Genomic DNA, 24,989 nt, shown 5'->3' with positions numbered 1-24,989 from the left:
TAAGACGGCAATGCTGACTGTGCTACCATGTCCCCTGTAACCAGGGACCAATCCAAAGGATATGTCACAGCCTTCCAAAATTTACTTCTCCTGTATTTCAGCTAGTTCTCACAGGTACGATTCTAGAGGGGTCCTTCCATCAGCTTTTGGCTATGCAACCATCCACCTTTTCTTTTCAGACCCCATGACTATGGATGTCTCAACTCCTTGTTTGAGTTGCAGGCAAGATATCCAATTGCCTGCCCACAGCTTTCTAACTTTTCTGAATGTTTTCTGCCACAATATTATGTTAGGACCACGGTAGATTTCTTCCACTAGTTGCAAACCAGGCAAATCTGCTTTTCTCTCACTCATTCTAAACAAAGATATCACCCCACCCACCTTCCACATGGCGAGTAATGAAATTAGATCTTCCTCTGCTTGAAATGCAATCCTATCACATCCTGTTGGCTCTCTCGATCCAGTGAGATGCAGTCTTCATTATAATAAAGCTACACTGCCTCTGTCTGTTCCCAAACTGATCTGCCTGCTTCTGTTAGCAAACACAGGGCAATTCAAATATTTTTTTAACCAAGGCTCCACTGTGAATCAATATCTATGGTGGCAACACTGCTGCTTCACAGCGCCAGGAATCTGGGTTCAATTCCGGCCTTGGGTGACTATGGGGAGTTTGCACCTTCTCGCCCAGTCTGGATGCTCCAGTTTCCTCCCACAGTCCAAAGATGTGCAGATTAGGTGAATTGGCCATAATCAATGCGCGGGTTTATGGGGATATTGTGGAGAAGTGGGCCTAGGTAGAGCTCTCTTTCGGAAGGTCGATGCAGACTCAATGGACCGAATGGCCTCATTCTGCATTTAGGGATTTTGATTCCACGTACAGAAATGCAAATGAACTACTTTTGAATTCCTCAATTCTGGGGAATCATGTAAATAATTTCAAACTCTAATGGAGTTTTACGACCTTCATTCCCAAAATTTCTAGCTCTGACCATTTAAATCGACGTGGCTCCAACCTTTTAAATGTAATAAATTTCAAGTTGCATTTAACTCCAGGGTTGCTCTTCAGGACCTCAATTATACGTCCCCATTTCCTCTAGTTAAAACTGAAAGTTGTACTCTAAAACGTATGAATTAGATATTTGTAACAGTGTTTAATCAACAGTTCACATCCACTGATGTTTTCCTGTTATTTTGTGTTTAATTTACATCAATTCTGATTTATGTTAAAATAAATGTTAAGAAGAGTGAAATCTTGGGGTTCAATACATTTCTTAATTCAGGGCTAGTTTGATAAATTTACTTCATGGATTCCATTGGAGATCATATCAGGAACTTTGTCAAATAGTTTATGAAACTCCAGATGCATCACATCCACTGGTTCTCACTTATCCCTCTTTCTAGTTACATCCTCAAAAATAATAGATTTGTCAAAACACAATTACCCATTTGTAAATCTGTGTTGACTGCTTAATCATTTATCTAAATGCCGCATTACCACATCCTTAAAAATGGATTCCAGCACTTTGCCTACCTCCAATATTTCTCGACTTCCCCATTTTTGCTCCTCCTCATTCCTTGAATAGCTGGATTATGATTGCTACCTTCCAATCTTCGGACTCAGTTTCAGAATCTAAGGAGTTCTGGAAGTTCAAAACCAAAGCATCCACTATCCTTGTAAAAACATCTTTTAAAGCTCAAAGATGTTGTCAGATCAGGGATTTTAATAAAGTATATAACCAAACGATGCAAACACAAGGGAATGAGTTGATTGGTAGATGGTTGGTGAGTGAGTGCCAAGTATTTATACAAGTTTTACATATATTTCACTTAACTTAGTTAATAGTCTAATAAATGGGACGGGGGGGGGGGGGGGGGGGGGGGGGAAGAGACATGGAAAGGTACCTCAGCCTCATGGAATGTGCAGCCTGTTTCATGAGGGAACACCAGGATATTTTCTGTGTCTTGGACAAACAGATACTGTCAGCTGGAGCTCTGGGGTTTTGGAGTTTGAATGATAGCTTGAGTCACTGGTTCATCCACGAGGCGGAGAGCTATGTGAATAGGGTGTTTCAGAGGTAGTCAGTCTTCAGCTTAAGGATGTGCAGGCAGGTAAGGAATAGATGACCGCCACAGGCTGAAGGAAATGCAGGAGCCGCCGGAACGCACCTTGCTCTCCAACTGGCATTCATTTTAAATAGTGATGAAGAGTGATGGTCCCATAGTAGCATAATGTGGCTCAGCTACACCAGGGCACAAGGAAGATTGGAAAAGCAATACAGATGTGATTCCAGGATAGTATGTTGCCTTGCTTATGCCAGGATCAAAGATGCCACTGAGCAGCTACAGAGCGCTCGCTGTGGTGCACAGCTTTTCTTTGTCTACCTTATCTAAACCTGCATAATTTTGTGTACCTCCATTAAATCTCCACTCAGTATCTTTCATTTTAAGAACAAACCTAGTTTCTCCAACCTAATGTTGTAGGTAAAATCCCTCTTCCCTGGAACCAAGGTAGTAAATCTCCACCGTACCCTCTAAAGAACCCACGGTCTTTTCTAAAGGGTGGAGACCGGAACTAGATTCAATACTCTAGTTGTTGCTCAATATCTTTGAAAAGGTTTAGCTTTTCCCTGCTTTTAAATTCAATAGCTCTATTTATGAAGTCCAAGATCTCATATTCTTTGCTAACTACTCTCAATATCCAACTACTTTCACTTGTACTTCCCAGGTCACACTATCCCAGCATGCTCTTTGAAGTTTAAATAGCTTCTCCCTGTACTTTCTGCCCAAATGCATCCGATCATACTTCCTTGCACCTGTCTGCCCTTTCTGCTATCCTATACCTTGTTGCAGCTGATTGCTATCATCCTCACTGTTTGTAGCACCTGCAAATTTGGTATCATCGGCAAATTTTGAAATTTAACTGTACTTCGATACGAAAGTCATTTATATATATATTTTTGAAAAAAAACAATGGTCATAGCACTGACCCTTGGGGCACTTCCCACCAGACTGTTCAGAAAAACAATCATTCACCTCAAGTCACTGTTTTCTACCCTTGGGCCATTTTTTTGATCCAAGCACGCTTCTATCCCATTAGGCTTTTTTATTTGCAGTACTTCGTCAAATGATTTCTTAAAATCTATGTAGGCAACATTTACCACACTCCCCTCATCAACTTCAGATTCTTCTTAGTTCTTTTCCAATACTAAAACACACCTTCGGATACGATGACTATTTTAATCAAAGTGTTCCCCAACAGGCACTTGGTTCATTTGGTTCACCTCATTCGTCAGCACGAGTTCCAGCAATGCCTCCTTCGTTGGTGGACCAAGATCATATTGGTCAAGGAAGTTCTTCTGAACACAGTTGAGAAATTCTTCCCTCTCCTTACTTTTTTCTCTAACGTTATTCCAATCCGTGAAGTTCCCATTAATTAGAGCAAGAGAGAGATAAAGAGAGCAAATTCTTGCACCTCTCGGATTTCCCTATATAATTGCTCCTTGATCTTTTTGTCACAATTTGAAGACCTATAGAATACTTTCAGCAGCTGAGCATGGTGGCACGGTAGCACAGTGGTTAGCATTGTTATTTCACAGTGCCAGGGTCGCAGGTACGATTTACGGCTTGGATCACTGTCTGTGCGGAGTCTGCACGTTCTCCGTGTTTCTGCGTGGGTTTCCTCCGGGTGCTCCAGTTTCCTCCCACCAGTCCCGAAAGACTTAGGTGAATTGGACATTGTGAATTCTCCCTCTGTGTACCAGAACAGGTGCCGGAATGTGGCGACTAGGGGCTTTGCACAGTAACTTAATTAATGTAAGTTAATTTAAGCCTACTTATGACAATAAAGATTATTATTATTATGCTTTTTGTTTTGCTTCTCAAATCTGACCAAATGGATTCTGTCCTTACTGCTTCAAGGACATCCTCTCTTTCCAACACAAGGTCTTCCCTAATCAGCACTGCAGCCCCACCTCCCTTTTTTCCCCTCCCTTATCTTGTATTTCTGAATATTAAATACCCAGTTCTCACCATTTTGAATCACGTTTCCATTTTTGTCACCTCGCCCCCCCACCTCAAATTCCCACACAGCTATTTGTGCTTGCAGCTCTCCAATCTTATTCACTGGTTTGTGTGCTTACCTATTTGTTCCAATTGTCTTTGGATTCCTCATAGACATTATTAGTCTGCTTCAATCTAGTACGGTACCACTCCCTTCCGTAGTGCTACCTTGACTCCTTTTATGCACTTTATTCCTTCTTTCTACTTCTATACATTGGTGTCCACCCCTTTACCAATTTAGTTTAAGTAAGTAACAATAAAGATACCGTGACACAGTGCATTCCATGGACCACCAGCCAGTGAAAAGATAGAGCAGCAATGTGCAAGGAAATTAGAGACGTAAGAAGCTATCGGGCAGCAATAATAAAAATATAATTATTCTGTTTTTAAACTTTAAGCACCAATGATCATAATATCATAAACATTAGGTTAGCTGTTGAAAAGGACAAGGAGCCATCAAGAGTAAAAATATGCATTTATTTTGAGGACGACCAATTTGTGGGATAGGGACAGATATTACCCAGGAAAATTGGGATCAAGTTGACTTCCGGTGACAGGGATGTGCTGAACAGTGGCACATCAGGTGTTTCTCCTCCAGAATACAGTAAAATAGGCACTTTTAGCCAAATTTAGCCTGAAAATTTGGATTTATTCAACACCTAAACCAAAAAAGGCAGAGAAGAGCGAGCAATATGCCTGCAAACAGCAGCTGAAGAGGCTGCAGGGAAGCCAGTAGCAGTGGAAAAGGGTAGGAGCAGTGAGCGAGCAGGTCGGCAGACCCACAAGACAGAGGGTCCCGGCCAGCCCAGAGAGAGGGAGACTGAGGACCAAGACAATGCCCCCCACCATGGAGAGGGATGGAAGACATTCCTAACCAAGGAGTTGCCTGTGATGTTGGGGAGGGTTTAAACTAATGTGGCAGGGGGATGGGAACCGATGCAGGAAGTTGGAAGGTAGTAAAACAGGGACAGAAGCAAAAGGAAGTAAGGGGAAAAGTGCAAGGCAGAGAAGACATAGTCAAAAATCTAAAAGGGCGACAGTACAAGGTACAGTGACTGAGGGGAGCTCAGTGAATAGGCCCAGTAATAACAAAAGGAATAAAACTGGAGATGTTAAGATTCAAAACAGAGGTAAAAAAACCAACATAAGTGTACTTTACCTGAATACTCGTAGTATTCGGAATAAAGTAAATGAGTTGATGGCACAAATCATCGTAAATGACTATGATTTAGTGGCCATTACTGAAACATGGTTAAAGGATGGTCACGACTGGGAGTTAAATATCCGAGGGTATCAAACTATTCGGAAGGACAGAGTGGATGGTAAGGGAGGTGGTGTTGCTCTGTTATTTAAGGATGACATCTGGGCAATAGTAAGGGATGACATCGGTGCTATGGAGGATAAGGTTGAATCCATTTGGGTGGAAATCAGGAATAGTAAGGCGAAAAAGTCACTGATAGGAGTAGTCTATCGGCCACCAAATAGTAACGATATGGTGGGGCAGGCAATAAATAAAGAAATAACTGATGCATGTAGAAATGGTACAGCAGTTATCATGGGGGATTTTAATCTACATGTCGATTGGTTTAACCAGGTCGGTCAAGGCAACCTTGAGGAGGAGTTTATAGAATGTATCCGCGATAGTTTCCTAGAACAGTATGTAATGGAACCTACGAGGGAACAAGCGGTCCTAGATCTTGTCCTGTGTAATGAGACAGGATTGATTCATGATCTCATAGTTAGGGATCCTCTCGGAAGGAGCGATCGCAATATGGTGGAATTTAAAATACAGATGGAGGGTGAGAAAGTAAAATCAAATACTAGTGTTTTGTGTTTAAACAAAGGAGATTACAAGGGGATGAGAGAAGAACTAGCTAAGGTAGACTGGGAGCTAAGACTTTATGCTGGAACAGTTGAGGAACAGTGGAGAATCTTCCAAGCGATTTTTCACAGTGCTCAGCAAAGGATTATACCAACAAAAAGGAAGGACGGAAGAAAGAGGGAAAATCGACCGTGGGTATCTAAGGAAATAAGGGAGTGTATAAAATTGAAGGAAAAAGCATATAAAGTGGCAAAGATTGCTGGGAGATTAGAGGACTGGGAAATCTTTAGGGGGCAACAGAAAGCTACTAAAAAAGCTATAAAGAAGAGTAAGATAGAGTATGAGAGTAAACTTCCTCAGAATATAAAAACAGACAGTAAAAGTTTTTACAAATATTTAAGACAAAAAAGAGTGGCTAAGATAAATATTGGTCCTTTGGAGGATGAGAAGGGAGTTTTAATAATGGGAAATGAGGAAATGGCTGAGGAACTGAACAGGTTTTTTGGGTCGGTCTTCACAGTGGAAGACACAAATAACATGCCAGCGACTGATAGAAATGAGGCTATGACAGGTGAGGACCTTGAGAGGATTGTTATCACTAAGGAGGGAGTGATGGGCAAGCTAATGGGGCTAAAGGTAGACAAGTCTCCTGGCCCTGATGGAATGCATCCCAGAGTGCTAAAAGAGATGGCTAGGGAAATTGCAGATGCACTAGTGATAATTTACCGAAATTCACTAGACTCTGGGGTGGTCCCGGTGGATTGGAAATTAGCAAACGTGATGCCACTGTTTAAAAAAGGAGGTAGGCAGAAAGCAGGAAATTATAGGCCAGTGAGCTTAACTTCGGTAGTAGGGAAGATGCTGGAATCTATCATCAAGGAGGAAATTGCGAGGCATCTGGATAGAAATTGTCCCATTGGGCAGACGCAGCATGGGTTCGTAAAGGGCAGGTCATGCCTAACTAATTTAGTGGAATCTTTTGAGGACATTACCAGTGCAGTAGATAACGGGGAGCCGATGGATGTGGTATATCTGGATTTCCAGAAAGCCTTTGACAAGGTGCCACACAAAAGGTTGCTGCATAAGATAAAGATGCATGGCATTAAGGGTAAAGTAGTAGCATGGATAGAGGATTGGTTAATTAATAGAAAGCAAAGAGTTGGAATAAATGGGTGTTTCTCTGGTTGGCAATCAGTAGCTAGTGGTGTCCCTCAGGGATCCGTGTTGGGCCCACAATTGTTCACAATTTACATAGATGATTTGGAGTTGGGGGACCAAGGGCAATGTGTCCAAGTTTGCAGATGACACTAAGATGAGGAGTGGTAAAGCGAAAAGTGCAGAGGATACTGGAAGTCTGCAGAGGGATTTGGATAGGTTAAGTGAATGGGCTAGGGTCTGGCAGGTGGAATACAACGTTGACAAATGTGAGGTTATCCATTTTGGTAGGAATAACAGCAAACGGGATTATTATTTAAACGATAAAATATTAAAGCAGGCCGCTGTTCAGAGAGACTTGGGTGTGCTAGTGCATGAGTCACAGAAGGTTGGTTTACAAGTGCAACAGGTGATTAAGAAGGCAAATGGAATTTTGTCCTTCATTGCTAGAGGGATGGAGTTTAAGACTAGGGAGGTTATGTTGCAATTGTATAAGGTGTTAGTGCGGCCACACCTGGAGTATTGTGTTCAGTTTTGGTCTCCTTACTTGAGAAAGGACGTACTGGCGTTGGAGGGTGTGCAGAGGAGATTCACTAGGTTAATCCCAGAGCTGAAGGGGTTGGATTATGAGGAGAGGTTGAGTAGACTGGGACTGTACTCGTTGGAATTTAGAAGGATGAGGGGGGATCTTATAGAAACATTTAAAATTATGAAGGGAATAGATAGGATAGATGCGGGCAGGTTGTTTCCACTGGCGGGTGACAGCAGAACTAGGGGACATAACCTCAAAATAAGGGGAAGTAGATTTAGGACTGAGTTTAGGAGGAACTTCTTCACCCAAAGGGTTGTGAATCTATGGAATTCCTTGCCCAGTGAAGCAGTTGAGGCTCCTTCATTACATGTTTTTAAGGTAAAGATAGATAGTTTTTTGAAGAATAAAGGGATTAAGGGTTATGGTGTTCGGGCCGGAAAGTGGAGCTGAGTCCACAAAAGATCAGCCATGATCTAATTGAATGGCGGAGCAGGCTCGAGGGGCCCGATGGCCTACTCCTGCTCCTAGTTCTTATGTTCTTATGAAGGAAGAGATCAAAGTGGAGATCCAGGTGGCAGTCAGGGTGGCGCTGGTCGCCATGCAGATGCCGCTCGATGGGATGGTGACGAAGCTGGAGGCTCAGAGAAGAACAATCTAGGAGCTTGAAAAGGCATCAACCGACCACAGCGACAGGATCGTCACGCTGGAAGCAGAGATAAAAAGTTTGGTGGTGACCCAAGGATGCCTGAAGAGGAAGGTTGAGGATCAGGAGAACCGGTCTAGGCAACAGAATATACGAATAGTGGGTCTGCCAGAGGAGTTCGAGGGTAGAGATCCGACTGACTACATGGCCCAGATGCTGGGCAATTTGGTTGAAAGTCACAGTTTCCCCAAGCCACCGGAGATCGATAGAGCCCACGGGTCATTCCAGACAATGCTGAAGGCCGGAGAGCAGCCGAGGGTGATAATTCAAAAGTTGCACAGGTACCAGGATCGGGGAACGATCCTGCATTGATCTCGGCAGACCAAAGCGAGCAGTTGGGCAGGGCAGAGAATACAGGCATATCAGGACATTGGGGCAGATCAGCAAAGCACAGGGCAGAGTTTCACCACGTGAAGTCGGCCTTGTACAAGAATAGTATAAAATACGGGATGTTATTCCCAGCCAGGCTCTGGGTGACATTCGAGAATAACGAACACTATTTCACCACACCAGCAGAGGCGAATGGCCTGGACAAAGGGCAAACAAAGCAGCGATGAGGAAGGTGCAGGGAGAGAAAGAAAAAAGTTACAAACATGGACAATTATTGCCTGGGACTGGAGCAAGAGCACTAGTTAACAGGAAGGAAGGGGTGATGGCAGTGGTGCGGAGCACAGGAAAGGGTGAGGAGGCGACAGAGAGGACAGAAACGGATCGGGCATAAGGAGGGGGAAAGATCAGACCCGGGAGGGGGCCGACAGCGAGGAAAGTTAGGAAGTATGAAAGAGAGGGAGGCTGCAGCACATCTCCCAGCCAGGGTGGGAGGTGGTGATTGGGGGGGGTTAGAGAACATAAGGACAAGGAAGGAAAGGATCTTAGACTGGCTTCAGCAGCTCATGTTTGGGTTGATGGAACAAGATGGCACCATAAGCAGCTACTTTGGAGGGTTCTAAAGACTCATTTCGCTGCTCAGTGTAGATGCGAAATGCTCGCAAAGGTCCTGGGCAAGGGACCGGAGAACTGCGTACCCAGAGGTGGTCGCAGAGGACCAGACAGGCTTAGTTAAGGGTAGACAGCAAACTGCGAACATCAGACGATTGCTGAATGTAATACTGACCCCATCCGGAAAGAGAACACCACAGGTGATCATCTCCTGGATGCAGAAAAGGCCTTCGACAAAATAGAATGGAAGTGCCTCATCGATGTACTGGACCAGTTTGGGCTAGGGACGGGGTTCACCTCATGGGTGAAACTCCTGTACAATGCCTCCAAGGCAAGCCTTTGGACCAACACCACCAGCTCTGAATACGTCCAGCTGTACAGAGGCAACAGGCAGGGATGCCCGCTGCCCCCGCTCCTGTTCGCCCTGGCAATTGAACCACTGGCAATTGTCCTGCAAGATGCAGGAAGGGAATTCGAAGAGGAGACAGAGAGCACAGTCTCACTCTATGCAAATGATCCACTCCTCTATGTCTCGGACGCACAAAATGGCATGAACAAAATCTTGAAGCTTCTGGAAGAGTTCGGAGCCTTCTCGGGCTACAAACACCTGGGCAAAAGTGAGGTTTCCCCCGTGCACCCGAGAAGGGGAGGGGAAGAGCTGGAGGGTCTACCATTTAAAATAGCCCAAAACTAATTCCGCTACTTGGCAATCCAGATATCCCACGACAGGCCGGATCCAGAAGTGAATCTGACCAGTTTGGCAGAGGAAGTTAAAAAGGAACAACAGAGATGGGATGCACTCCCGCTTTCCCTGGCAGGAAGGGTGCAGGCGATCAAGATTAACGTATTGCCCAGGTTCTTCTTCCTGTTTACATCCATACCGATCTTCATACCCAAGGCCTTTTTCTAAAGCGTAGGCAAAATGATGATGCCGTTTATGTGTGTGCGTGCGTGAGTGGGGGAGGGGGGGCTGGCCCTCCCAAACCCTGGGCAGCCACGGCTGAGAGAATGAGGGGATGGGTGAAGGAACCAAAAATGGAATGGGTGAGAATGGAGGAGTCCTCCTGCACAGGAACAACCCTCCGAGTCCGCGCCATGACAATGCTCCCATCCCCGCCGACAAAACACCCAACCAGCCCAGTGGTCGCAGCAACACTAAGAACCTGGAACCAGATGAGGCCACACTTTGGTCTAACTGAGGTATCCACCATAGCCCTCATCTGCAGCAACCACAGGTTTCCACCAGCCTGAAAGACAACACCTTTAAGAGGTGGAGACAGGACGGGAGGTGGAGACAGGACGGGGGTCGGGGACGGGACGGGGGATGTGGAGGAGGAGACACGAACGGTTAGAGACTTTTACAAGGAGGACAGACTTGCGACCTTAGATGAGCTGACGGAGAGACTGGAACTACTGAATGGACAGGAACTCCGACATTTGCAAATCAAAATCTTTCTCTGCAAGGAGACAACGAGGTACCCCAGGGCCCCGAGAGACACAATGTCGGAGGAGCTACTGGACGCGGACAGTCTGGAAAAGGGGAACTGCGGGGACATATACGGATGACTCTTAGAAAGGACATGCTCTCCACTGGACAGAATAAGGGAGAAATGTGAGGAAGAGTTAGGGACGGAAACACAACCCAAAGATGTGCAGGTTAGGTGGATTGGTCATGCTAAATTGCCCATTAATTGGAAATAAAAATAATTGGGTACTCTAAATTTATAATTAAAAAAAAGAGGTAGGGACGGAAAGAGGGAGGAAACTCAGGTGCGAAGCACTGATCAGAGCCAACTCCGCCACCTCCTGCGCAAGGTTAAGCCTCGTGCAGCTTAAAGTGGTGCACAGAGTACACCTGAGAAGAACCCGAATGAACAGGTTCTTTCCGGAGGTGAAGGATAAATGTGAATGGTGCCAGGGAGGCCCGGCTAAGGACACCCACGTGTTCTGACCTGCCCTAGACTTGTCGGGTTCTGGACAGCCTTCTTCGAGGCGATGTCCAAGGTTGTGGGGGTGAGAGTGGGTCCGTGCCCGAGAGTGGTAGTCTCTCAGAGCCAGAACCAGCCAGAACTTCATATCGGGAAGAGGGCCAATGCCCTTGCTTTTGCTTCCCTAATAGTCCGCCGGAGAATCTTGCTGGGCCGGCGATCAGTAGCACCACCCACAGCTGCAGACTGGCTGGCAGACGTATCAGAATTTCCCCAACTGGAGAACATAAAGCACACCATCTGAGGTTTGGAAGATGACTTCCAGAAAGTGTGGGGGGCATTCATCAGCCTGTTCCAAGACCTGGTCGAAGCCAACAACTAATAGAACAGGGTGGGTGGGGGATAACAGACACACACACGCACCAGGGCCACATAAATCAGACAGGAAGGGGGGTGGGAGAACAGGGGGGTGGGGGAAAGAGATCCAAGGAAACGGCAAAGGGGAGCTCAGGGAGTGACTGACACAGGGACCAGAGGGCCCATCACAAAGCTACAAGAATAAAACAAACACCAAACAAACCATATACGGTGAAAAAAAAGGACCTAGGACAGGACCCGCAGAGAGCAGAAAAGGGAGGTGGGGGGGGGGGGGGGGGGGGGGGGGGGGGGGGAAAGAGCGCAAAAGGGAGGGTGCCGAAAAGGAACGATATGTAAATTATCACCGTTTCATCCATTTCTTGAACAGTGTAAGAATGATAACTTTAATAAAAATATTAAAAAAGGAAAATTGAAATCAAAAATTGTTTGCCAAAGCTGTATCGAAACAATGGACTACCTCCAGTGGCTCACATTCAGCCAATGTACATTTCCACAAAGTGTGGAGGAGACAAGCAAAGCCAGAATTGCCTCGATGATGAAGATGAAATGAATGAATGAAAAACTCCAGTATTTGAATGGTTGAGACAGCACCGGGCTTCCAGAAAATTACGAATGCTTAAACTACTTTGCAGCAAGTTATATACTGAAATATTCAACTGAGGTATGACAAAGCCCTATTGTGGAAAGCTACGTGGAAAGAAGTTAGGAGAGAATTAATTAATGGGCGATTTATTTTGAGATGGGACATTTATTTGCTTTCTCCTCTAATCCTGAATGCTGTGCTCCTAACAAAAACTCCTTGAAGGTCTTCTCGCAAAAAAATGTTTTAAAGAACTTACACCCAGCTGCAAAATCACTTGACTCAACTAGATTCTGCAAGCTTAGCCTACCTCCCCCCACTTTTCCACCCACCAGGATATAGCTCACCCATATTTATCAATTCCAGTACTCCAATCCTCTTATGCCAAAGTATACTCTTCCACCATGTCCCATTCCTCAACACCTCCTTGCTCCTTTCAAATCTCACTACCACTGTTACCAAACCACTAGAATCCTTCCCATCATTACTAAAATTGTTCAATTTTCATCCCTCCCATTTAAGTATTTCTTCATACCTTCTATTTGCCAGTAACCTGAATCATTCACCTCCGGATTTAGGACTATAAAAACAAAATTTATTACTTAGCTGAGCAAATGTATAATCAAAATAAATTGGTGGATGTACAAGCCATGAAAACATAGATATCATTTTATTATTGAAAACTGAAAAATATCACTAGCACTCCAAATGATGCTTTGCAATAAAATAACCATTTAAATTAATCAACCTAGATTAATTTCTTCAACAAGATATCGTACTTGACATAGTATCAGATAGCATATCTTTTGATCCACTATGAGCATCACCTGAGCTCAGTCTGTAATATTAGAAAATAATTATGCCTAGCACACAATTCCTGTAAGTAAAGCAGTATCATACATTTTATGTGCAACTCTATCTTCGAATAGTTGCTGTGAAAATATTCAAATTATGCATGTATTTGGGATCAATGTAAATTCTTCCTCCTCCCCTGGACAATGTTAAATTTATATAATTCAGTCATATTGGATTGGATTTTGTCTATTGTCATGTGTACAGTGAAAGGTATTTTTCTGCGAGCAGCTCAACAGATCATTAAGTACATGAAAATAAAATAAAATACATAAAAGGGCAACACAAGGTACACAATGTAACTACATAACACCAGCATCGGATGAAGCTTACTGGGTGTAGTGTTAATGAGGTCAGTCCATAAGAGAGTCATTTAGGAGTCTGGTAATTCTGAAGAAGCTGTTTTGAGTGTCTTCATCTGTGTTCTCAAAATGTTGTATCTCCTGTCCGATGGAAGAAGTTGGAAGAGTGAGTAAGCCGGGTGGGAGGGGTCTTTGATTATGCGACCCGCTTTCCCAGGCAGTAGGAGGTGTAGATGGAGTCAATGGATGGAAGGCAGGTTTGTCTGATGGACTGGGCTGTGTTCACGACTCTCTGAAGTTTCTTGCGGTCTTGGGCGGAGCATTTGCCATACCAGGCTGCAACGCAGCCAGATAGGATGCTTTCTATGGTGCATCTGTAAAAGTTGGTAAGAGTTAATGTGGACATGCCAAATTTCCTTAGTTTCCTAAGGAAGTATAGGCACTGTTGTGCTTTCTGGGTTGTAGCATCGATGTGGGTGGACCAGGACAGATTTTTGGAGATGTGTACCCCTAGGAATTTGAAGCTGCTAACCATCTCCACCTCGGCCCCGTTGATGCTGACGGGTGTGTACAGTATTTTGCTTCCTGAAGTCAATGACCAGCTCTTTAGTTTTGCTGGCATTGAGGGAGATTGTTGTCGCTGCACCACTCCACTAGGTTCTCTATCTCACCGTATTCTGACTTGCCGTCAAATGCAATTTTTTAAATAGCAAACCAGATTCCTATAATCCTCCGAGGAAAAATAAATCTGTAATTTTCTCCCTTAATTACTATAAAATTAACTGTCCATCATTGAGTCTCAACTGACATATTGTCATTCCAATGACAAAAATATTTATTTTTAAGCTTTTTTAATAAATGGAAAACTAAAGAGCAAAATCAAAAGCTTTATTCAGGTGAAGTTAATACTGATTTGTGTGCAGTAAAACAATACAAAGAGAAAAAAAAGCTGAGGTTCAGCACACTTCAAGCAAGCAAGCAAGATGCTGCTAATTACACATCTTTAAATTCCAAACGATCTATTTTTCTCTCAGCTGCAAAAGCAAATTTTGTTTTTTGTGCATAATAGTATTTCAGTCTGTCCAACTTCCAGTCTGCCCAACTTCAGAATGCATTTAAATACGAAATGGATGATGAATTTGAGTATGTTTTGAACTGAAGTTTCAAATGATAAAGCTAACAGAATGAAACAATGGGACTGAAATTTATCCAGGACAGTTATCTCAAAATAGGCAATAGTTTCTTAGCAGCCCAATTCTACACTCTACCTGCTCTCTCCTTCTCCAATGTCTTCAATTGAAACGAAAATCAGGTGTAAAGCAGGTTGCCAATGCATTTCCCTCATTTTACACTATCACGCACAAGAAATGTTCTTCCCAATGTGTTCTTTAAAGAACTGTTTATACAACTACCAAGGAGGATTTTATCCCCAAAAACCTCAATGTTGTATTTTAGGAAAATGGTTTCTCATGGAAATTTTGGAAAGGTTTCTACAGGACCACTGACTTTTCAGAGGATGGTATTTGCAAGCCCAGGCCCTCAAACTGCTTTTCACAAATGCAATAATTGCTGTTTATTGGCTTAAAGTTAAAATGTTATTAAAGCATCCTTGAATTAATGCTCCAAAGAGGCCGAGATACTGCAAATGAAATCTTTACATTTATTTATACCGTGGTACTTGTCCAAGAGATGAAACATTTGCTTATTTTTCACAAACCAATTAAAAACATTTTTCTCCCCATCTTACAAACTAGAGCTGACAGGTGCAGTACTTTCTTTCCCACCATTAATGCCGCTACACCCAAGCCCTCCCCATTAGCTTCAAAAATCCATTAATAATCAAGCTCTACTTTACATAATCAAATTCCAATATCACTTTTAAAAATGTTTCTAAAAGCTAGGCACTTATTTCCAATCTTCCTTCCCATTAGCTGATGTACAAGGGGTAGGGGACACTGATTTAATCTCTGAGAAAGAGTTGCAGGTGCATGTGAATGGCAATGTGATCTTGCTGTGAGGGTGGGGAATGCAGAGATATTTAATGATTTCAAAATGAAATTGGATGAGCACTTGAGAAAAAAATAACTTGCACAGTTGCAGTGCTTAGGGGATAGAGTGGGGAAATGGGACCGACTCTACAAAAGAGCCGACATGGGCTTGGTGGCCGAATGGCCTCTTTTTGTGCTATAATGACTCCATAACTTAATTAGTATTGAATACTAGCTTGCTTGCTTCCTGGGCATTAAAAAAATAAAAGTAAATAAATACATCAGTAAAGAAACACAACACATACACAAGACAACCTAATTTACAATTTTCAGAAGATAATGGAGTTATGACACTGACTTATTCAGTCAGCATAAATCTTGATGATACATCAGATCTTACACGTAGCAAAAACATCTATTGCTGGAAAACTATGTGTATTCCAAAGACCATCAGCAGTAACACAGGAAATCTGCTTGTCTGCATAAAATTAATTGAAAGCCTTGAGGCACACATTCATGTACTGTATGTATTCGTCTTGGCTGTTATGTGTTGGATTTTCAATCACACTTTACTGTCAAAGTGGTTCAAATGAAATAATAGTAAACCACAACTGCAGAAATGTGGAGCATGTATCAAAAGGGGACAAAGCAGCTTAAAGAACTACAAAGTCCGAACGACCAGGCAGCAGAACATGCCAAGCAAAAAAATGAAGTGTTTTATGAAAAAAAAGGTCAGCCTTTTGATCAGCAATTAAAATTTAAAATTTCCAAAATAAGATTCAAGAAATACATATTATACAAAACCTGAATGCAGCCAAATGAATTGTTATTGATATATTTTAATGACTTAAATTAAATTAAATATTTACAGGGCCTCAGCATACCTCAAAGGCTTTGGATTTGACCAGATAGCCCCTCCCGAAATTTGAGGGTTGCCAACCACGTGTGCATATTGTGAACTTGTACTGGTTGCAAAATTTCTTAGTATGTTTGGTTCTATGTCAGGAGGTTTAAGTTGAACTAGCAGGAATTTTCTTTCAATATCTGAAGACTGAAATGGTTATTAGCTTTTAAATATGTCAAACAAAACTAGAGACTGAATCTGTAAATCTTAAAAGTTATAACTAAGTGTTGCTTGAAATAAAATGCAATTTTCTATGATGAACTATTTACTTTGACAACGCCTGTGTAACTGAATTCTCAGTGTACCAAACTGGCGCCGGAATGTGGCGACCAGTGGATTTTCACAGTAACTTCATTGCAGTGGGTTAATGTAAGCCTACTTGTGACAATAAAGATTATATTATTGTATTATATTACCTGTTGGCTATTGGTAGAAAATAAAGTTTGCTCTGTTCATCAATAATTAATTAATTAATTTTTCTCAGTGGATAGAGACTTTGTTTAGTTCACCAAGTGATTTAAACCTAGCTGGGAAATAAATATGAGTTAAAGGATGCTGTCTGAATGACTCCTGTCTATATCAATCACAAAATTACTCTTTTTAACCTTGGTTAAAAACTCAGTTTAAGACATCTTTCCAGTTAACATTTTGGGCTTTAGGTCAATTTTGTTAATCTAAAACTGAACAATGTTTAAGCATTTTGTAGAAATCTATTTTGCTAATGTGTAGTCAGCAAACTCTGTTTTAAGGTAGAAACAGTATCAAGTCTTGACAGAAGATCCTACGGTCAAGTTTGACTTTAGAGAATTGTGCAATAACCTACGTTGATACGTTAATGTAGTTCTAAGGGCGGTTAGCAGTCTTTTGGAGGAGACATTAAACCAGGGCACACTCAGATGAGCGTAAAATGATTTATTGGGGTTAATTGAAGCAAGATATTCCACTGGAAGAATGGCCAATATTTGCCCCTCACCAATATCTACAGAAGACTAACTAGTTTCATTCGCAAAACCAAAACTTCTGACTATATTGGAAACAGAAGAGTAAAACTTAACAAATTACAAAAAGTTGTAAAAATTAATAAAATTTGATTAGAAATATTGCAGAGGAGTTAAAAAATGTAATTCTATCAATGGCTTGATCAGAACTACCAAGGTCTTGTAGATTTAACCACAGAAGTTGTTGCCAAGTCAGAAACCCACATGAAATGTGTCCTAACTTCCAGTAGATGGAGTTCAAATATAGTTCTGCAGTGGAATTACAGACTCAGCTTCCTTTTCTAGCAGACAGCCGCCTAGGCCACTGTAATACCCCTTCCTTATTTCAAACAGGAAGTTCAAAGTACAGGAAGTGAGCCAACAACAGCAGATTCTGATAATATTATTATTGATAGAAACAGAATTTTTAACATTTTTAAAAATTAATAAATTATTTGAAATGAGAACTTCTTGGGGCTCAGCCCCTGAAGACTGAAGTCTTCATCAATTATTTTGTTTCTAAAATAATCTGCGAACCACAAATCTAAATATTAGACAAATGTTATCCCCATAAAAGAAATAAGTTATAACTACGATTTTTGTTTAGAGAAGTGAAATAGCACCAACAGGTTTCACTCCTCCGCAAACAAGAACAAATAGGACCATCATTGTAAACGTTTGAAATTCACTCTCTGACCCATCACCTGGATAGACAGTCAATTACCTACTGACAGAAAAAAGACTTGTAAAAGGATTTTTAGTGTTTCTTTTTAAAGATTTCCATATTCTGTTTTTCTTGTCCCATATTACACTCTTGCCTCCAACCAACAAGATGTCTGCAAGAGTGTTGAATTCAACTACTGTGATTGCTCCTCCCTCACTTGATGCTCCATCTATAAATTTCTATCTCTTTCCACTCTATTTCTTTGGGATTAGTGTACCTAGTCTCTCCAGTATGTGGACCTCATTCCTTAATCATAGAAACCCAAGTGCAGAAGGCAGCAATTCGGCCCATCGAGCCTGCACTGGCCCTCTGAAGGAGCACTCTACCTAGATAAAATTCCCCACCATATCCCTTAACCCCACCTCGGGGCAATTTAGCATGGCCAATACACCTAACCAACACATCTTTGGACTGTGGCAGGAAACCGCAGCACCCACAGGAAACCCAAGCAGACACAGGAAGAATGTGCAAATTCCACAGAGATAGTCACCTGAGGTTAGAATCAGACTCTGGTCTCGAGGCAGCAGTAGTAACGACTGTGCCAGAATTTCTCCCTATTTTCATCCAGCAGAGCAGAGCTCATGATTGGCTGTTCCGGGGAGATTTGCATACGTGCAATACGGTCAGCGTAAGTTGAACGTGGTTTGTGAAGGGGCTGTTCTCGAGTGACAGCTTTACCCGAAACACTACTTACGTAGTGTCTCCCACCCATCCTCCTCCTCTAACCAAAAAAAAAGTTCTGTCCGTCGGATTGCTAAACTAACAAGTTTTATTTTTTAGTTTTCAGTAGTTGGGAAGTTAGTTCAGTGGGAATGGAGGCTAGGGCAGTTGAATGTTCCTCCTGCAGAATGTGGGAGGAAAGGGTCACCTCGAGTGTCCCTGCTGACTACATCTGCGGGAAGTGCACCCAACTCCAGCTCCTCGAGAACCGCGTTAGGGACCTGGAGCTGGAACTGGATGAACTTCGGATCATTCGGGAGGCGGAGGGGGTTATTGAGAGGAGTTATAGGGAGGTAGTCACACCTCAGGTAAAAGAAGAAGATAGATGGGTTACTGTCAGGGGAGGGAGAGGGAACTGGCAGGCAGTGCAGGGATCCCCTGTGGTCGTTCCCCTCTATAACAAGTATACCGTTTTGGATACTGTTGCGGGGGACGACTTACCAGGGGTAAGCAATGGGGCACAGGTCTCTGGCACAGTCTGTCCCTGTTGCTCAGAAGGGAAGGGAGAAGAGGAACAGAGCACTTGTCATTGGGGACTCCATAGTTAGAGGAACAGACAGGAGGTTCTGTGGGGACGAAAGAGACTCACGGTTGGTGTGTTGCCTCCCAGGTGCCAGGGTTCGTGATGTCTCTGATCGTGTTTTTGGAATCCTTAAGGGGGAGGGGGAGCAGCCCCAAGTCGTGGTCCACATAGGTACCAACAACATAGGTAGGAAGAGAGATGGGGATTTGAGACAGAAATTCAGGGAGCTAGGGTGGAAGCTGAGAGCTAGAACAAACAGAGTTGTTATCTCTGGGTTGTTACCCGTGCCACGTGCTAGCGAAGTGAGAAATAAGGAGAGAGATGAGGTGAACACGTGGCTACAGGGATGGTGCAGGAGGGAGAGTTTTGGTTTCCTGGATAATTGGGGCTCATTCTGGGGTAGGTGGGACCTCTACAAACAGGATGGTCTTCACCTGAACCAGAGGGGTACCAATATCCTGGGGGGGGGGAGATTTGCTAGTGCTCTTCGGGGGAGGGGCGGGGGGTTGTTTAAACTAATTCAGCAGGGGGATGGGAACCTAAATTGTAGTCCCAGTGTACAGGATGTTGAGAGTAGTGAGGTCAGGGATAGGGTTAAAAGTTCAAAAGAGGGCACCGGCAAACAAGACGCTGGTTTGAAATGTGTCTACTTCAACGCCAGGAGCATCCGGAATAAGGTGGGTGAGCTTGCAGCATGGGTTCGTACCTGGGATCTCGATGTTGTGGCAATTTCGGAGACATGGGTAGAGCAGGGACAGGAATGGTTGTTGCAGGTTCCAGGATTTAGATGTTTCTGTAAGAACAGAGAAGATGGTAAAAGGGGGGGGGGGTGGCATTGTTAATCAAGGAAAGTATTACGGCGGTAGAAAGGTCGTTTGAGGACTCGTCTACTGAGGTAGTATGGGCCGAGGTTAGGAACAGGAAAGGAGGTCACCCTGTTGGGAGTTGTCTATAGACCTCCGAATAGTTCCAGAGATGTAGAGGAAAGGATTGCAAAGATGATTCTCGACAGGAGCGAGAGTAACAGGGTAGTTGTTATGGGGGACTTTAACTTTCCAAATATTGACTGGAAATACTATAGTTTGAGTACTATAGACGGGTCAGTTTTTGTGCAGTGTGCGCAGGCGGGTTTTCTGACACAGTATGTAGACAGGCCAACAAGGGGCGAGGCCAGTGTATTTGGTACTGGGTAATGAACCCGGCCAGGTGTTAGATTTAGATGTAGGTGAGCACTTTGGTGATAGTGATCACAATTCGGTTATGTTTACTTTAGCAACGGGCAGGGATAGGTATATACCGCAAGGCAAGAATTATAGCTGGGGGAAAGGCAATTATGATGCTATTCGGCAAGATTTAGGATTTATAGGATGGGGAAGGAAACTGCAGGGGATGGGTACAATCGAAATGTGGAGCTTTTTCAAGGAACAGCTACTGCGTGTCCTTGATAAGTATGTACCTGTCAGGCAGGGAGGAAGTTGTCGAGCAAGGGAACCGTGGTTTACTGAGGAAGTTGAAGCACTTGTCAAGAGGAAGAAGAAGGCTTATGTTAGGATGAGACATGAAGGCTCAGTTAGGGCACTTGAGAGTTACAAGTTAGCCAGGAAGGACCTAAAGGGAGAGTTAAGAAGAGTGAGGAGAGGACACGAAAAGTCGTTGGCGGATAGGATCAAGGAAAACCCCAAGGCTTTCTATAGGTATATCAGGAACAAAAGAATGACTAGAGTATGATTAGGGCCAATCAAGGATAGTAGTGGAAAGTTGTGTGGAATCAGAGGAGATAGGGGAAGCGTTAAATGGATATTTTTCGTCAGTGTTTACACTGGAGAAAGACAATGTTGTCGAGGAGAATACTCAGGTTCAGTCGACCAGGCTAGATGGAATTGAGGTTCACAAGGAGGAGGTGTTAGGAATTTTGGAAAGTGTAAAAATAGGTAAGTCCCCTGGGCCAGATGGGATTTATCCTAGGATTCTCTGGGAAGCCAGGGAGGAGATTGCAGAGCCTATGTCCTTGATCTTTATGTCGTCTTTGTCGGCAGGAATAGTGCCGGAAGACTGGAGGATAGCAAATGCTGTCCCCTTGTTCAAGAAGGGGAGTAGAGACAACCCTGGTAATTATAGACCTGTGAGCCTTACTTCGGTTGTGGGTAAAATGTTGGAAAAGGTTATAAGAGATAGGGTTTATAATCATCTTGAAAAGAACAAGTTGATTAGCGATAGTCAACACGGTTTTGTGAAGGGTAGGTCATGCCTCACAAACCTTATTGAGTTTTTTAAGAAGGTGACCAAACAGGTGGATCAGGGTAAAGCGGTTGATAAGGTTCCCCACGGTAGGCTATTGCAGAAAATAAGGAAGTATGGGATTGAAGGTGATTTAGCGGTTTGCATCAGTAATTGGCTAGCTGAAAGAAGACAGAGGGTGGTGGTTGATGGCAAATGTTCATCCTGGAGTTCAGTTACTAGTGGTGTACCGCAAGGATCTGTTTTGGGGCCACTGCTGTTTGTCATTTTTATAAATGACCTGGAAGAGGGTGTAGAAGGATGGGTTAGTAAATTTGCAGATTACACGAAGGTCGGTGGAGTTGTGGATAGTGCTGAAGGATGTCATAGGATACAGAGGGACATAGATAAGCTGCAGAGCTGGGCTGAGAGGTGGCAGATGGAGTTTAATGCGGAAAAGTGTGAGGTGGTTCACTTTGGAAGGAGTAACAGGAATGCAGAGTACTGGGCTGATGGCAAGATTCTTGGTAGTGTAGATGAACAGAGAGATCTCGGCATCCAGGTACATAAATCCCTGAAAGTTGCCACCCAGGTTAATAGGGCTGTTAAGAAGGCATATGGTGTGCTAGCCTTTATCAGTAGTGGTATTGAGTTTCGGAGCCACAAGGTCATGCTGCAGCTGTACATAACTCTGGTGCGGCCGCTCCTGGAGTACTGCGTGCAGTTCTGGTCACCACATTATAGGAAGGATGTGGAAGCTTTGGAAAGGGTTCAGAGGAGATTTACTAGGATGTTGCCTGGTATGGAGGGAAGGTCTTACGAGGAAAGGCTCAGGGACTTGAGGTTGTTTTCGTTAGAGAGGAGAAGGCTGAGAGGTGACTTAATAGAGACATAGAAGATAGTCAGAGGGTTAGATAGGGTGGACAGTGAGAGTCTCTTTCCTCAGATGGTGATGAACAACACGAGGGGACATAGCTTTAAATTGAGGGGTGGTAGATATAGGACAGATGTCAGAGGCAATTTCTTTACTCAGAGAGTAGTAGGGGTGTGGAACGCCCTGCCTACAACAGTAGTAGACTCGCCAAATTTAACGGCATTTAAGTGGTCACTGGATAGACATATGGATGAAAATGGAATAGTGTAGGTCAGATAGGCTTCAGATGGTTTCACAGGTCGGCGCAACATCGAGGGCCGAAGGGCCCGTACTGCGCTGTAATGTTCTATGTTCTTTTCCCAAGGTAAATGCAGCAAAACCCAGGGTTGCACAGCATATCTCTAATACATCACAGGAATATATTGTTTGCTTACTTGGGATCACCTTGCCTTCAGTGGGCAGAGAAATGTAAACTATTGAACCAGATCTCCATGCTTCCAATCTCCATGCTCAAAGAAGTTGTCGTAGAATTCGCTCCCAAATGTCATTTTCACTCAGATGCCTTCAACAAGTATCCATCTCCAGTATTTTAGTCGCACCTTCCGATGTCTATTTGCCCATCGTCTCTGCACACACCAAAGTTTCACCTTCCAAGTTCTTTCAGATATTCGGTTATGCCAAGCAGAACACCACTGCTCCAAAGACCCACAGTAAAGAGTCACCAACCTTTAGCTGCCCCCTCTGATCCTCAGACTTCTCTCAAGTCCACTTTTCTTCAAGCCTGATCCTTGCAGCTTTGCATTTAACACTGAGTGAATTGCTCTACACCTTTCTCTTAACTTTGTTCAATGAGATCTATTTCTGATCTCTGACCCTGTCCTTTACACAGTCTACTAGGTTCTGTTTCTGATCCCGAGCTTTGTCCCTGCCTGAGACCTTCTTTTCGGACCTTCTCCATGTCCACCTTCAGGGGTCTTAATCTGTGGGACACCTTCTCTGCAGTGGCACTCTTCCTTAGGCTACCAGCCCCCCCAGTTTCATGCGGGTGCACTTTTTGTTTTTCGGTGCAGGGCTGATTTACAGATCAAGAAATCAGAGAAACGAACTGGGCCAGTTCCCTGCCTAAAGACGTGAACATCTACCAAATGTGCATCTAAAAAAAAATTGTTTCCTGGATAAGAGCATCGCTGGCGAGGCCAGCAGTTATTACCCATCTCTAGTTGCCCTTGAGAAGGCGATGATGAACTGTCTTCTTTGTCCTGGATGATGTTGAGCTTTGAGTGTTGTTGGAGCGGCACCGAGGCAGAAGCGCAGGAGCCCAGAGAACAAAATAATTCTATTGTCAGCGCATGGCACAGAAACCCCGAGGCTCACTGGGACTGCAGTTCGCAGCCCCGAACTCGTGATTTTAAGTATTCCTTTCCTTCCAGGTTCGTCACAATACTGAAACCACCCAGCATAATACCTTGCATGAAATTGCCGCATTTAACTTTTTTTTAAAAGAAGACTTTCTACTGTGGGTTTCCTCTGCGTGCTCCTGTTTCCTCCCACAGTCCAAAGATGTGAAGGTTAGGTGTATTGGCCATGATAAATTGCCCCTTAGTGTCCAAAAGGTTGGGTGAGGTTACTGGATTATGGGGATATGGTGGAGGCATGGGCTTAATTAGGGCGTTCTTTCCAAGGGCCTGTGCAGACTCGATGGGCGAATGGCTTGGTGAGGTACTGGAAACTGATTGACAAAGAGAAGAAACACATAGCCGGAAACAGAAACAGCTAGGTAAGCCCCTGGCTGAAATCGATATTGTCCATCTGCCAGAACACTCAAGTCAACACAGAAACTCATTATCTCTATATGGGCATCATGATTACCCACTCACAGTAGTTAACACTTCTTTTTTCTTATAAATTTAGAGTACCCAATTCATTTTTTTCCAATTAGTGGGAAATTTAGCGTGGCCAATCCACCTAGCCTGCACATCTTTGGGTTGCGGGAGCGAAACCCACACAAACATGGGGAGAATGTGCAAACTCCTCACGGACAGTGACCCAGAGCTGGAATCGAACCTAGGACTTCGGCGCCATGAGGCAGCAGGGCTAACCCACTGCGCCGCCCTCCACTTTTACACAAAAGAACAAGACCATGTTATGAAAATGCAACTAACTTCTGGACAGAGGTGATCAACTTTGCAGCAGGACAAATGATGAATAGAGAGGCCATGAGGCTCAATAATGGGCTAATAGCTGGTCAGACAAAAGTGTGTCAGAGGACATGAATCTTGATTGAATCACCCTAGCTGAACAGGAGTATTCTGTTTATTCTTATTCATGAGTTTAGATCTGGATGGGATGCATATCTATGGACGCATACCTAAGACTGAGTGCTGACAGAACCAGTATAAAAGAAGGAACATTGGAACAGATCACCAACTACAATCTGGGCTTCCCCAGGCACAAGCATCACAAGGAGCAGGGACCCTGGGTTCTGAGAGGATATCCACATCTGAGTGATCATAGCCTGGCCAGCCTCCTTCACCAAGTGCGGGTAATACCTCGAGCTCAGCTACGAGTCTGAGTCACATTTGCGAGAGTGATGTTGAAGGTTTTAATACCCAAATAAAATAGAATTACGGTAAAAGAATCAGAGAATTGTGAATAAAATTGGGTTAAACCGCTAACCTGTTTCTGTTCTTTGTTTGCCTCATAAGGGCATCTGGGTAAACACTTTAATAATAAACCGGTTGAAGTGCCTGACAATTTAAAGACAACAAAGTAAACCTGCATACCATGCTTTTAAAACATCAGTGACTTGCAA

At 43.6% G+C, this 24,989-nt stretch overlaps 1 protein-coding gene across 5 annotated transcripts in view; it reads right to left on the bottom strand.

Moving 5' to 3' along the window:
- LOC119971619 (PHD finger protein 21A-like) overlaps nucleotides 1-24,989 on the bottom strand; it is a 502,987-nt gene that overhangs the window by 111,592 nt on the left and 366,406 nt on the right. The window lies entirely within an intron of this gene.

Source organism: Scyliorhinus canicula, chromosome 9 (assembly GCF_902713615.1).
Source record: "Scyliorhinus canicula chromosome 9, sScyCan1.1, whole genome shotgun sequence".
NCBI classification, from domain to species: domain Eukaryota; kingdom Metazoa; phylum Chordata; class Chondrichthyes; order Carcharhiniformes; family Scyliorhinidae; genus Scyliorhinus; species Scyliorhinus canicula.
The sequence above is the reverse complement of the archived record's forward strand: the minus strand, read 5'-3'. Positions and strand labels throughout refer to the sequence as shown.